Genomic DNA, 13,687 nt, shown 5'->3' with positions numbered 1-13,687 from the left:
CCCTCAGTGTTGTGAACTTTGGTGGCAGGTGAAAAGCATCTGTGCCATGGGGACCCTGAGGGCCCCGTGAGTGTGGTGATCAGTTCTAAGCATGTTGCTATTATACTGTCCTAAGGGTTCAGGAGCAGAAGAAGAGAGAATTTGTTGAGAGTGGAGCCAGGATTTGGCAGGTACTATATCTGGGTACCACACTATACAGTCTGGTCACCCCTGTTCTGTGAATGTCAACTTACCCATTCACTGGTGGTCAGTCAACTGTTTACCCCCATAGTTTATTGTGAGCACCTCATATAATGTCAACATCGCTATCCTATTTCAATAGAAACATCAGGCTGATACCTGGTAAAAATGGCCTTGAATTTAGGCAAGGTCTGCTCCCATCCTCCGGGTGTCTTTGATAAATAATATTTCAGCTGCACTGGGTCAGGAAATTCATTTCTTGAATCTGAGAGTGCTGTAAAATTGCAGTGAGAAGGCGTTAATTCAGGTAATTGTGTATATTACCTAGTGATTATTGGTGTGATGTACCTCCAAAATGCCCTAATTCTTCCTACCTAGAATTATCCTACAGCAGTAACATTCTGTTTCCCCAGTGTGCTCTCACTGGTCCCCTCTTGGATTTACACAGTATTGTCAAAATGCTTGTTGGATGGTTGTATTTTAAATTAAATCTGGCTTTGTCAGGATAACAAATCTCCTGGTAGCGGCAAATATGAAAATACTAATATAATGCATCATTCATCATCCCCATGCAAGTTAAAGGGTAAAATGTCATGGGGGAAAGCTCCATTTAAAATGTAATGTCCCTTTTTTTGAAGGTCTGGCTGTATGCTTTATTATTAAAACTGGGCTTGGTTCTCCTCCTACCTATGCATAAATTTCACACCATTGCAATTCAGTAAAGTTACACTTGGGTAAGAAGGGAATTGGCCCCCAAAATACAAATTAAAGGAGGCTTTTCCCACAGACAGCTGTTGCCTTTCCCCTAAATCAACATAGATTGACAAGAGTTACCCTTTTTATTCCTCGGATAATGGCAAGGGTTTATATTGCATTACAGTAATGAACCCACCTTTGAACTTCACATTGTGCTCTGCAAAGCATCGGCACCAAAGGCTTATTTCCAACAACACTGTAAAATTGCATTAGGGAGCTGGAATGATAATGTCACAGCCTGTAATTCAGAATGTATTTGATCCTGACTTGAAACTGCTTCCCTAACAGAGCCCATGAGGGAATATGACTCAAAGTAAGCAGTCTCATAGGGGTACAGATAATCAGTTTTCAGTGGTTCATCCGATGGCCTCTGTGCAGACCCAGAGACAGTGTGAGCAGGCGATGTTCAGATCATCCCATCACAGAAATGGTGGATCTGTTAGGTGCAAATTGCAGTTCTGTAACCTTTTATAAGGAGAAACCAGCCTTTTTCTTTGGGCCTCTGGCAGAGGCCAGGAAGCTGGGTAAATGGCCCAAAGTGTGTGTGTGTTAGTTTGTAGAAGAAATGCAGGCAGTTCTCCAATTAGAAGAAGAGTAGGATGAGGTTCATTCTTCTAGACCAGGGGTAGGCAACGCTTTTTGGCTAGAGTGCCAAAAAACACCACAGTGCCTACCTTGGAAGGTGCCGGAGTGCCGGCATGCCAGAAAAACAAAATGCGGGCAGGGGTTACATGGCAGGATGCTCTGCTTATGCCCCTTGCCCCCCGGCCCCCAGCCCTGCTGCCCTGTGCCCCCCACACAAAGCACACAGCTGCACCAGGCTCCACAGCTCCGGCATCAGCTCCATGCTGGTGGTGACTGCGCATGCACTTCGGGGCAGGCTGCGCTGCCCTGCTGTCTGCTCTGAGGTGCGCGCGCAGTCACCACCAGCATGGAGCTGATGCCGGAGCTGTGGAGCCTGGCACAGCTGTTTGCAACCTGCTTGCTGCAGCTGCCCAGAGCCCAGACTGGCTACAAGCAGCTGTGCCAGGCTCCAGAGCCCAGTCATCAGCTCTGTACTGGGAGTGGGGGAGAGACTGGGGTTGCGCTGCCTCAGGCCCCTCTTCCACCGCTTGCTCTGAGGCATGCCAGTACAGACTGGATGCCAGGGCTCTGGAGCCCAGCACAGCTGTTTGGAGCCTCCTGGCTGCAGCTGGCCCCAGCTCTGGGGAGTTACTGCCAGCCAAGAGCCCAGACTGCTCCCATCAGGCAGCTGGGACATTGCAAGCCCTGCTGGGAGCAGCCTGGGCTCTCTCACTGGCAGCAGCTACCCAAAGCCAGGGCTGGCCATGGAGTGATGAGCAAAATGGCCTTGCATGCCATGCTTGGCACGTGTGCTGGGGGTTGCCGACCCCTGTCCTAGAGTGAAGTCTGGTACAAAACTGACTATAAGTGCCTTTACTACTTATAAATATTTGTTGTCAAGTTGGCCAACAACTAACACTATATCATTTTAACTTCTGCTGGCTTTTAAGGAGGGTCTGCTGAATTACTTGTGTAAAACATATTAGGAAATATCTGAGTTGCTGATTCAGAACTGCTTTTTAAGACCAATGTCTGCATACGTTCTCAGGCAATTTTGGTGGGGGAGAGAGAGAGATGGAGGCAGAAAGGAAAGACATGAACGGGTCAAATGCATTGCTGCTCTAGGCCATTGAATTCAGTGGCATTACACCAGGATGAATTCAGTTCAATACCACATGCAAGCAACTAAGTGAATATAGAGCTGCAGTGTGCAGTCACAGAGTGTGTGCATGCACATACACATGTGCACATACATACACACACACGCATGTGGCTGAAGGCCACTTAGCAAGGCTCTAATAGGCAAATCTACCTTGCTGCTCCAAGGTAATGAATATCCAAGTTGCTTCAAGACAGGAGGTTTGTTAATACGCACACATGGCCTTGTTTCACAGGGCTGGGTGCTGGCATGCAGCAGCCTCTCACTCAGCTCAGAGCAGGCAGGGCATCCAGAGCTGCATCCATTTTTAATTTAAATGAGGCAAAACAGCAGCTGCCTGGCAAGGTAACACATTCGAAGCATCGCTTTCAATTACGCAAAAGGAAGGAGTGCACAGACGGTCATGAAATTTTTAAACCATTTTGTATTAGGTACTTAAGGCATTCTGTATTCTAGGCCACATGTGGTCTTGGCTGGAATGTCATCTTTTTAATAGAATAGGTAATAGCTGTGTAGTAAGAAAGAGCGCATTCAAAGTACTGCATACAAAGAGTTTTGCATCCATCTTAAAGGCACACTGGTTAAAATGGCATTCAATTACTGGTGAAAACATCAGAGAAGAGGATCTGTATTGTAGCAGTAAAACACAGTGAAGCTTCCTTCTCCCTCCAGAAGTACGCTCTATCTGTGTAATGAGCGTGAAGCATGTCTCATGGCTAAGGCGTTCAGCTCAGGTTTCCATTTTGGGCTCTGCCAGAGCATCCCTGTGTGACCTTGGGCAAACTGTCTGCATCTCAGCTCACTAGCAGTAAAGTACAGGGGATACTGAAACTCATTTGAGTTTTGTGCAGGTAAAATTCAGTGTTGCAGAAAAATGCTCTGGTATTACAGAGATGAGGGACTGTCTATGCCATGGCATATGTAGGCCATACCCACAGCCACTTTCAACTAGCTAGAACTGTGATTCTTAACCAGGTTGTTGCAGCATCCTGGGATGCCTTGAGATCCTTTCAAGGGTGCCATGCAATGCTAGTACTGTTAGATGTGGAAACATGATTCACAAGGCAAACCCAGAAAATGCAAGTAGGCATCCTTAGTGTCCAAAGCATACTGACCTGCTGTGGTCTTTCTGAGTTCTTTGAAATCGAAGAATTGCTCTATTATTTTTCTGTTGTAAAAAATCGTGAAAACCAAGAGCTGCCATTTTGGGGGGGGGGGAGGGGGAGGTCTCGAATGTATAGAGGGGTGTCTTGTATCTAAAAAGTTTGAGAACCATTGAGCTAGAGCCATGGCTAATAGGCCTGTGCGAGTCGGCAGCGATCCGATCTAGCTTCAGATCCTCCCACTTCAGATGGCCATGGTCTGATCTGGAGCTCTGGACTGGGCTTCTGTCTCAATCCGGCTGAAGCGGTTCCGAAGCTTTGGAGCCGTCTCAGAGATCATGCCATAGGGTATAATGGGGAATCAGTGAAACATCTATAACTTTGTTGTTTTTTGTCCGATTTGGATGAAACTTGCAAGAGTGGTAGGCTCTGCTGAGAGCATGAAACCTGCCAAGTTTCAGGAAGATCAGTGCAGGGGAGTTCTGGGGCCCTGCACCCCTAGCTGCTGACAGGCAAAACTCCTGCCAAGACTGTCTCTATCTTGGGGCAGTTGATTGTCTGTATTGATTCTTTCCTCTCCTTAGCCTGGTTTTATAGGTGCTAATTGATGCTTGTTAAATCATTATGTAGTAGCTAGGTCCTGTGTATTGAGCTGGTCCCTGAGTGAATCATGATTGATTGATTGGTAGCTGGTAACACAGCAGTTTAGCAGCCAGGACTGCAGCAGTGTCTCCCCTCCCTGCCCCAAGACAGAGACAGTCAGTCCCACAACACCCATGGCACCAGCTTTGCTTGTCCTCAGCTTGAGGGGCATTTCCCCCAAACCCCTGTACCGATTTCTTGAAACTTGTGGCAGGCTTTGTGGCCTCAGTAAGAGTTACCACCCCTGCAGTTTTCACCCCCCTGTGTTGTAACATATAGATGTGACAGGAGTTTTGCTTTCAATAATTTGGGGTACAGTTGCTCCCAAGCCCCTGCACCAATATTCTTGAAACTTGGCAGACTTTGTGCCCTCAGTAAGAGCTACCAGCCCTGCAGTTTTTGCCCCAGTATGTTGTAATGCCTAGATGTGACATGAGATTTGCTTTCAAGAATTTGGGGTGCTGTTTCCCCCAATCCCCTTCACTGATCCTCATTAAACTTGGCAGTCTTCATCCTCTCTGCAGAGTCTATTGCTCCTGAAAATTTCATCCAAATCAGACAAAAAGCAACAAAGTTATAGATATTTTATTGTTTCCCCATTATACCCTATGGCCGGATCTCCGAGGCAGCTCCCAACCGCTTTCGGAAAGCCGAAGGAGGCAGCACTTCGACCCGGATGTGCTGCTTCAGACCCCGAAGCGTCCGAAGCTTCTCCAGATCTGAAGCTCTGGCCGAAGCCTCGCACAGCCCTAATGGCTAAGGTGACTATATCTCCCATTTTTTGCCAGGAGAACCCTGTTTTTAAATACTTGTCCCAGGCATGGCATTCATTTGGTCAATAGAACGATTTTGTCCGATTTTCAACAGAAATGCACAGGTGCTTTCCAGGCAGAGGGCATGATAAAGGTTGCTGGTTCTCCAGTATCTCACACCACTCCTCTATTCTGCACCCCCACCCTGCCCTCCAGTGTGCCCTCCTCCCCTGCCCGTCTCTACAGCATGTTAAGCTGAAACCGGAGCTCAGAAAGATACTTGACTCTCCAAAGAGATGTTTTCTAAATGGGTGTACAGATTGTTTGTACACCACCTAGAACAAGAGGGGTTACATCACCAAGGGAGCCTTATGAATATTATGCTAAGATTAGGTATTGATACCACCACTGTACCCCCTACTACCAATTAAATGTATGTGGCCAGAGGGCCATGCCTTCTGGCAATGACTGGACATGAGCTACTCACATGGCTCCAGCAGCATGTAAGGTGCTTAATGGGCCTCCTAGGCTAGGGGAAGATATCACACACACAAACCAGTTTAAGTAATCAGAAACTGTTTAAACCTGTAACAGAAAATAAGTTCAGTGCACATAAACCAGTTTCAAAATGGCTGAAACTGGTTTAAGATAAACCTAGCTGAATGTATCAAACTTAACTAATTTGGGTCAAACCGGTTTATGCAATGTCTGTTCCAGACCCCTTCCTGGTTTAAATTAAACCAGAGTCAACCAGCATCCCAGATGCTTTGCTGGGGGTACTGGGCTGTACTGTCCGCTCCAGAGTGTGCGGGCCGGGGGCGAGCCGGGCCCGTCTTTGCGCACGCGGGCTGTGGCCAGCAGCCCGGGCACACGGGGCAGGAGAAAACCGTGCGGCGGCAAGGCACGCGTGGGCTAGAATTAGTCACAGAGACGTAGTGGTTGATTGAAAAGATTATTTACTTACACCCAAGATGGTCGTGGTGTAGGCTGGACAGTTTTCCAGGTGCAGCTCCGCTTAAATCCTCGTTGGAGGACTCCGACAAATTCGGTTCTTTGGCCCTGGAGTTGTTTAGGCTCCGCGGGTTCGGCAATTCTTTCCTCACGGAATTGTCGAATCTCCGTAGGTTCTGTTCGGTTCCCAGGCCCCCAGAGTTGTTAAAGCTCCGTGGGTTCGAAAATTGGGTATATAGGATAGGGATACGTCTAGAATTGCGCTTGGTGACGGGGAGAGGCCAGGGGCTGTTTAGACCTCTGTTGCCTGTGTAAGAGAGGCGTGTTGGGTCCACAAGGGTCCACATCGCTTAGAGATCTTCACACAGCGCGAAGTCTCCTCCTCCTCCTGGCTAGTTCTGTCTCTCTCCAGTTTTCCTCTCTCTCCGACTTGGGCGGAAACTACCCAAGCCTTTTGTACGGCTAGCAAGCCAATAGCTAGCCGCCATGTATGCCTTTATTCAGAACTGGCCAAATGTGGCGTGGATCTAAATACAAATGGTGGGAACTCCTTTGCACCGTGCATCTCCGAGATGCAAAAGAAATGCACCATGCAAAGAAGCTGCAAATTGGCGGGAAATTCCCCATTGCACCGGAGTTCTCTCCTGCGGCAGAGAACTCGATCATGCAGGGAAGCTGTAATTTTAGCAGGAACATAATTTAGCGTTGCCGAAGCACACACAAACAACAAATCACAACTTTGGGTTGTGACATCCCCCCTTGCTGAGAGCATAGCTAAATTATGCTATACACTCATCAGTCTAGAACCTTGTCATGAGTCGTCAAATGAACAGATAAGCAAACAAACAAATAAACAAACATAAAATTCGCTGCCCTGCGATTAAGTTACATAACAATCAAGAAACAATAATCAACACAAACACATAATCTGATTCATAACAAAATTGCATGATCAGGGCTTCAGTGGGCGTCATGACAAAGTCGTACGTCAGGCCCTCACTTCTTTCGGTGATGTCATCCCTCTCAGGGCTCCTCCTCGCCACGCACTCTGAATCTCGGATCTGTAAACAGAAAACTCTGAAAAATAGATTAATGATCTTATTCAACAAACTTAAACAATTTTCACGGCTCAATTGGATGAAATAGTTGAGGATCCATCATCTGGCTCTTCTAAATAACAAAAACCTAACTCATAAGCCAATTGCCATTGGCCTGCGTCTCCTAAAATCCGAAGCTGCCACTTGTTAAGTCCGGAACGCTGTAGGAGAAATCCAAACATGTATCGCTCCTCTAGGGTTCTCAGTGGTAGTGGTGGAAGATAGGATCCACGACGTCTGGTGCCTTGAGGTCCGGTCGGGTGTCGACAGTCCTGATCAAGAGACAATCTTGGCTCCATCAGGATACACAGTCGTGGTAACTGACAAAGAAGATTACTCTTAATCACGTTTAAATTCCATGGCCATAAGATCTAGCCATGAAATTATGGCTTCATCAGATTCCATCTCAGATTCCTTATATAGCTGTTGTAATTCTGTCCAAGCATGAATGTGACTGGTGACAACATCTTGCTCATCAGTTGCTTGGTTGACCGTGGCTGTAGGGCAAGCTGCTCTCTCAGGAGTTGATGTTGTTATAGGCTGAACTGCTGCCGCGGGAGTCACTGCTGCTGTTGTTGCTTCAGGCAGGAGGGGCGGATGCACTCCTCCACTTGACTCTCTCCTTCGTCGGCAGGAAGGTGTGGTCGGCAGAGACGTCGCTGCATCGCTAGGTGGGGTTGCCGGTGACGACGCTGCATCAATGGGCGGAGTCACTGACCAAACTCTTGCGGGTTCTGCAGAAGCTCCACCCTTCTTTTCCGGTTCTTCCACGCGGTCTCCCTCTTGATCAACGCCATCTTGGACTGGCGTTTCAGGCTCCTTTTTCTCAGCCGCTTCTTTGACCGCTCGGATCGCCATCTGCAGCTGGGTTTTCAAACTTAAGTTCTTTTGCATTAGATTCATTATAGTACGAAAAGTTTTACTACATTCTCCCCCTTGTTGTACCACGGGGCCACCTTCTCATCTGTGGCTCGTTCCTCCGTCTCCAGGTCTTCGCGGAGCTCGGATGGTAGCTCACGACCCCTTAATCTAGCCGCCATGAGAGGAGGGAACCGGCCGATCGACTCCGGTTCTTCACTCTCCTGAGCATATCATAGGCATCGGGCACACTCCCGGGTGAAAGTCGGGTTCATTTCGCCCGCCGGGTTGGGTCCGGCGAGGGATGCAGTATTGAGGGGCCTGAACAGGACCTGCTCGTCTCTCATTATACACCCGAACGCCGCGGGGAGCAAATACACTTCCCTCTCTCTCGGGGCTCCGTCTTCGGAGACTCCCTCTTCTCCCTTCAGCGACAGGCGTCCGCTCACAAATCTTTCACCCGTTCCACCCACCTGGTGGTAAGCGATATGCGCCTCCAGTTCCTCAAAGCTTTTCACTTGGCGTTGGTTATCACACCAAGGGCAGTTCTGAACCAACTCTAGCTCTAGCGTGTTTTCTTCTGATCCCATCCTCGTCACCATATGCGGGCCGGGGGCGAGCCGGGCCCATCTTTGCGCACGCGGGCTGTGGCCAGCAGCCCGGGCACGCGGGGCCAGAGAAAACCGTGTGGCGGCAAGGCACGCACGGGCTAGAATTAGTCACAGAGGCGTAGTGGTTGATTGAAAAGATTATATACTTACACCCAAGATGGTCGCGGTGTAGGCTGGACAGTTTTCCAGGTGCAGCTCCGCTTAAATCCTCGTTGGAGGACTCCAACAAATTCGGTTCTTTGGCCCCGGAGTTGTTTAGGCTCCGCGGGTTCAGCAATTCTTTCCTCATGGAGTTGTCAAAGCTCCGTGGGTTCTGTTCGGTTCCCAGGTCCCCAGAGCTGTTAAGACTCCGTGGGTTCGAAAATTGGGTATATAGGATAGGGATACGTCTAGGATTGCGCTCGGTGACAGGGAGAGGCCAGAGGCTGTTTAGACCTCTGTTGCCTGCATAAGAGAGGCGCGTTGGGTCCTCAAGGGTCCACATCGCTTAGAGATCTTCACACAGCGCAAAGTCTCCTCCTCCTGGCGAGTTCTGTCTCTCTCCAGTTTTGCTCTCTCTCCGACTTGGGCGGAAACTACCCAAGCCTTTTGTACGGCTAGCAAGCCAATAGCTAGCCGCCACGTATGCCTTTATTCAGAACTGGCCAATAATGTGGTGCGAATCTAAATACAAATGGCGGGAACTCCTTTGCACTGTGCATTTCCGAGATGCAAAAGAAATGCACCATGCAAAGAAGCTGCAAATTGGCGGGAAATTCCCCGTTGCACCAGAGTTCCCTCCTGCGGCAGAGAACTTGATCGTGCAAGGAAGCTGTAATTTTAGCGGGAACATAATTTAGCGTTGCCAAAGCGCACACAAACAACAAATCACAACTTTGGGTTGTGACACAGAGAACAGGGCTGGCCCCGCCTCTCTGCTCCCTAGCTAGAGCTCTGGTGGAGACTGCAGGCACAGCAGGGTCTGCCTGGCTTCACTGTGCCCCCCTGCCTTGCTGCTCGCTCCTCAAGCAGGGATTCCCACCCCCTCCCTCCCTCTCATCTCCCACAGCACAGAGTCCAGCCCCACAGACCCTAGGCATGTGGTATACTAGCTAATGCTGAGAGGTGTCTTGTGAATGTGTGTCTCCAATTTCACTGGGACAGGCAGACAGAACAGTGTCTGCTTAGGGCTTTTCGGAGCTAATCAGCAGGTCAGCTGGTAATGTCCCTCCATTCCTTCCTTGGAAAAAGCTGTTTAAGAAAAGCTTGAACTAATGAGAGAGGCTTTTTCTTGATGGGCTAATAAATGCTGTGTTATCAGCTCCCTGTTGGCGCCCTCGCCTGTCAGGTTTGCAGACAGTATGAAGAAGCAGGGAGAGGGAGATTGAAAAGCTCCATATTATCAACAGATGAATGCACTGTACCCCTCCCTAATCAGAGCATCCTGCAGGAGCCTGGCCACACCCCACTCAGCTCAGCATTGTAGAAGGGAAGGGAGGGCTGCTCTAGCACCTCTCCCCACCCTCCTCTGGCTTCTAGTCTGAACCACTGCAGGGATGTGCCTACATTTCTTCAGTCTAGAGGGACTGTCTGAATGGTTGCAAACTGGTTCAAGGTAGGCAGGTTAGACTAACCTGCAAAGACTGAATCAATTCAGAATCAGGCTTTTTTGAATGTCTGTCCCTAGCCCTAAAGGAGGGAGAAGGATCCCACCAGCCTGCAGGCCTTACGAAGCCAGCACATCTCTTGGGTGTGCACTGTCAAAGGGTGACACGAATGGGTGTCCTTTGCCATTGATTTGGTCACCATCAAAGGGCAAAGACAGAGGGCCTTTTTCTTTTACTTTTTTATTCAGATTTTTTGGAATTCAGTGTTGTGTTTGTTGGGGGGGATGGGGAGGAGTTAACCATCTTTTGGGGGAGGGGGTGACAGCCACAGCCCCTCTATAGGAGAGGGGGTACAAGTTTGGAGGTGATGTTATGAGAGGCTGGGGTGGGGGGAAAAAATCTTACCTAGGGTTGAGGTGGGGTGGGGTGGTGATAATGTGAAGACAGGGAGGAGGGGATGGGGTGGTCAAAGGACTTTGTGTGCTGGTAACTATGTGAATGGTGGTTGGGTAGCCTGGTTGGGATTGACAGAAGGTTTGCTTGTATGTGGGATTTGGTCAAGAAGGCTGTGGTTGGGGATAGAGGGGTAGTTGAAGAACTGTGGGTTTGGGGTATTGTTTGAGGAATCCTCTCTCCAGGTTGTTTGATCATTGTAAGCCACTCTGAGACTTTTGGATGGGGTAGGATATAAATTGAATAAATAAATAAGGTTGGTAACAGGCAGATTGCCAGTGGAAGGAGGTGGGGCGTTACAGCCCTCACAGAGCAGTGTTGTTACAAGTGTGTTGTTAGTGTCGTGATTTTGGCTTTGAGTGCTCACTAGAAGGCCTGGCATCTTCTTATGTGTGACCATGCTTTGGGGGCAAGGCATGGAGGAGGATGACGGGTCTCTAGAAAGAAGTTACTACTTGGAACAGTAGTGGAGGGGCGGGGGAGGCACGCCAGTGTGTGGGCTCCACAGAAGCAGGCACAGGGGTAATGGCAACATGTGCTATTCTGTTCCCCTCCCAAAAAGTGCTCCCCCTTTCATATTCCCCTTGGCTACACCACAAAGAGCAAATTCCTAAGAGGCTGTATATAGTTTGAGCAATTCAGCAGTTGGCTGGCTGTTGGCCAGGAAAATTCTTGGCCCCCTTTCTCTCTCCTGCCTCCTACTGCAAATGCATGCCCTTTTCCTTAGGCATCCAGTTCCTACTCTCTTCCTGTGTCCAGCCAGCTTTCATTAACCCCAGTCTGGGCTGCTAATGGCCCCACTCTTCCAACTCTCCCATAACAAAAGAGCCGAGTTGCCTCCACTGTCACAGAAATCTGTGGATGCTTGACTGATGCGAGTGGGAGCAGATATAAGCCGATGCTGTTCTGTGGTAAAAACCTACCCCTAGCATTTGACAGTATTAGCAGCACTGTGACTACTTTCCCAGATAGATTAATAAGTTTTTCTTCCAGCCTGATTTCTGCCTCTGTACAACTGTGCTTCTTTCTGAGGTGTGTGTGCCGAGGCTGAAAAGTTTCTTTCCTTAAAAATTCTTTCTTTAGTTCATCCAAGAACTCTGAAAAGCGAAAGATCTTTTATTTGTAATGCATGCTTGAGCAAAACTGTCTGGCTGCTATTCCTCTGGGATCTTTGCTGAAGTAAGATGTTTCCCAATGGGCTCTTCTAGAGATCAAAATCTTAACAAATGAATGAATTAATTGCAGTAGCCTGTGGGTGTCCAAATTGTAGGTGGGATGAACTGACTTTCCTACACAATATTACTCCGTTTACATCTTGAAACCTAAATGCTACAAAGCTTGTAGATAAATTGGACAGAGTTTAGAGATGACCCCAAAATATTAAGAGGCTTGATGGATTGCCTCCTTGAAGAAAGATTAGAGGAGTTCAACATATTGCCTATGTGATGGCTGAGGAGGAGACATGCTTCCCATCTACCAATAACTGAAGAGTGTGAACACAAATGAGGAGCACAGTCTATTTAGTGTGGCACAAGGGAATAGAAGAAGAAAAATGTGATAAACATGAAAGGAAGTTGAGTAGCAGGATACAGCAAAGATACTCCCCTTGGAATTAGTTGAAACTCCCTCACTAGAGAGTTTCAAAACTACACCAAGAACTAGAAAATATAATTTATTTGTATGCGAGAGGCAAGGACTTCAGTGGGTGGTTTCTCTTCTTGAACCAACTGCATGGCTGAGATAGCAGTGTACAAACACAGAGCAAAGAGATGGCTCTCTGCCCCCGAAGAGCTTCCAATTGGATAAGAGACATATTGTTTCAGGCAGTCTGCAGAAAAGGGTTTTAAGGAGTGACTTGAAGAGCTTATTTGGATGTTGATGGAGGCTGTTCTGAGCCTGGTGGTGGCAACATGGAAGAAAGTATTGGCTCAATGACCTGATCATCAGTCATATAACTTGGAGTGGGTGAGTGGGGCACCAGCCTTGGGGGCCACTTAGAGAAGCACCACAACGGCAGTAGCCCTGTGCCATGGCTGTAGCAGCAGCAGTTGGGTGCAGCAGCAACAGCTAGGCCTGGGAAGACCACTCTACACCAGACGCAGCTAGGGACTTCGAGTCCCTGGGACAGGTAGCACAGACACCCCCTGGCTCTTCCCCTTTCTTCCCCCCTGTTCGCCCCCCCCCCCCCCCCCCCCCCCCCCCCCGGGCAGGGTTTTGCCCAGGGTGTAAAACCTGCCAGCTATACCATACCATTGCAATCAGCCTACTCTTTGTTATGAACAATGTCTGTTTCAGATTTAGCTTCTTAGTTTACAGACCATTAATGAATCAGCCTGGCTTTTCCCTGGATGTATTTTGGTGTTGTGTGCAAGTGGAGAATGGTATGACCACGGGTTGCTCACAAACTGGTTGTTTTGACTGTATAGGATGCATGGAGTGCTGTTCACTTACAAACATGTTTTCCCTGCTCCATGAGCAGGTGATAACTTTGGCAATAAGAATAATGACTAACAAATAGCAAATGTTCTCCCTGGATAAATTTTCTGTGTGAAAATGTTCACAACTCAATATACTGTACTCTTTAACAGCTCTTCAAATGGGTCATTTTCATCTTTCATTTTTCTGCTTCTGTTGTAACATTTCCTCTCTGGAGGTAACCAGGCTGTAAATGTACTCGGTGCCAGTTTATAGATTGATCTACAATGGTCTCCGCAGAAAAAAGGCAGTTCACCAACGCTTACAACACAGTGGTATCTGAGAGGGGCCAGTTCTTCATACCCATAATTTTTCTGGTTAATTGTTACATATACATTGAGGAGTGATAGGACCAACTGCTGCCCGAACTACCCATGCTTTACCTAGCTATTTATCAAGGGATAGACTTGAGGTTATCACAGATCTGGGGCTCTCTGTCCTAAAATAAGGTGGACACAGTGTAAGAACAGAAACCATCCAAGCAAGAACAACAGGCCATT

The sequence above is a fragment of the Alligator mississippiensis genome, chromosome 2, assembly GCF_030867095.1.
Source record: "Alligator mississippiensis isolate rAllMis1 chromosome 2, rAllMis1, whole genome shotgun sequence".
Classification (NCBI taxonomy): domain Eukaryota; kingdom Metazoa; phylum Chordata; order Crocodylia; family Alligatoridae; genus Alligator; species Alligator mississippiensis.
The sequence above is the reverse complement of the archived record's forward strand: the minus strand, read 5'-3'. Positions refer to the sequence as shown.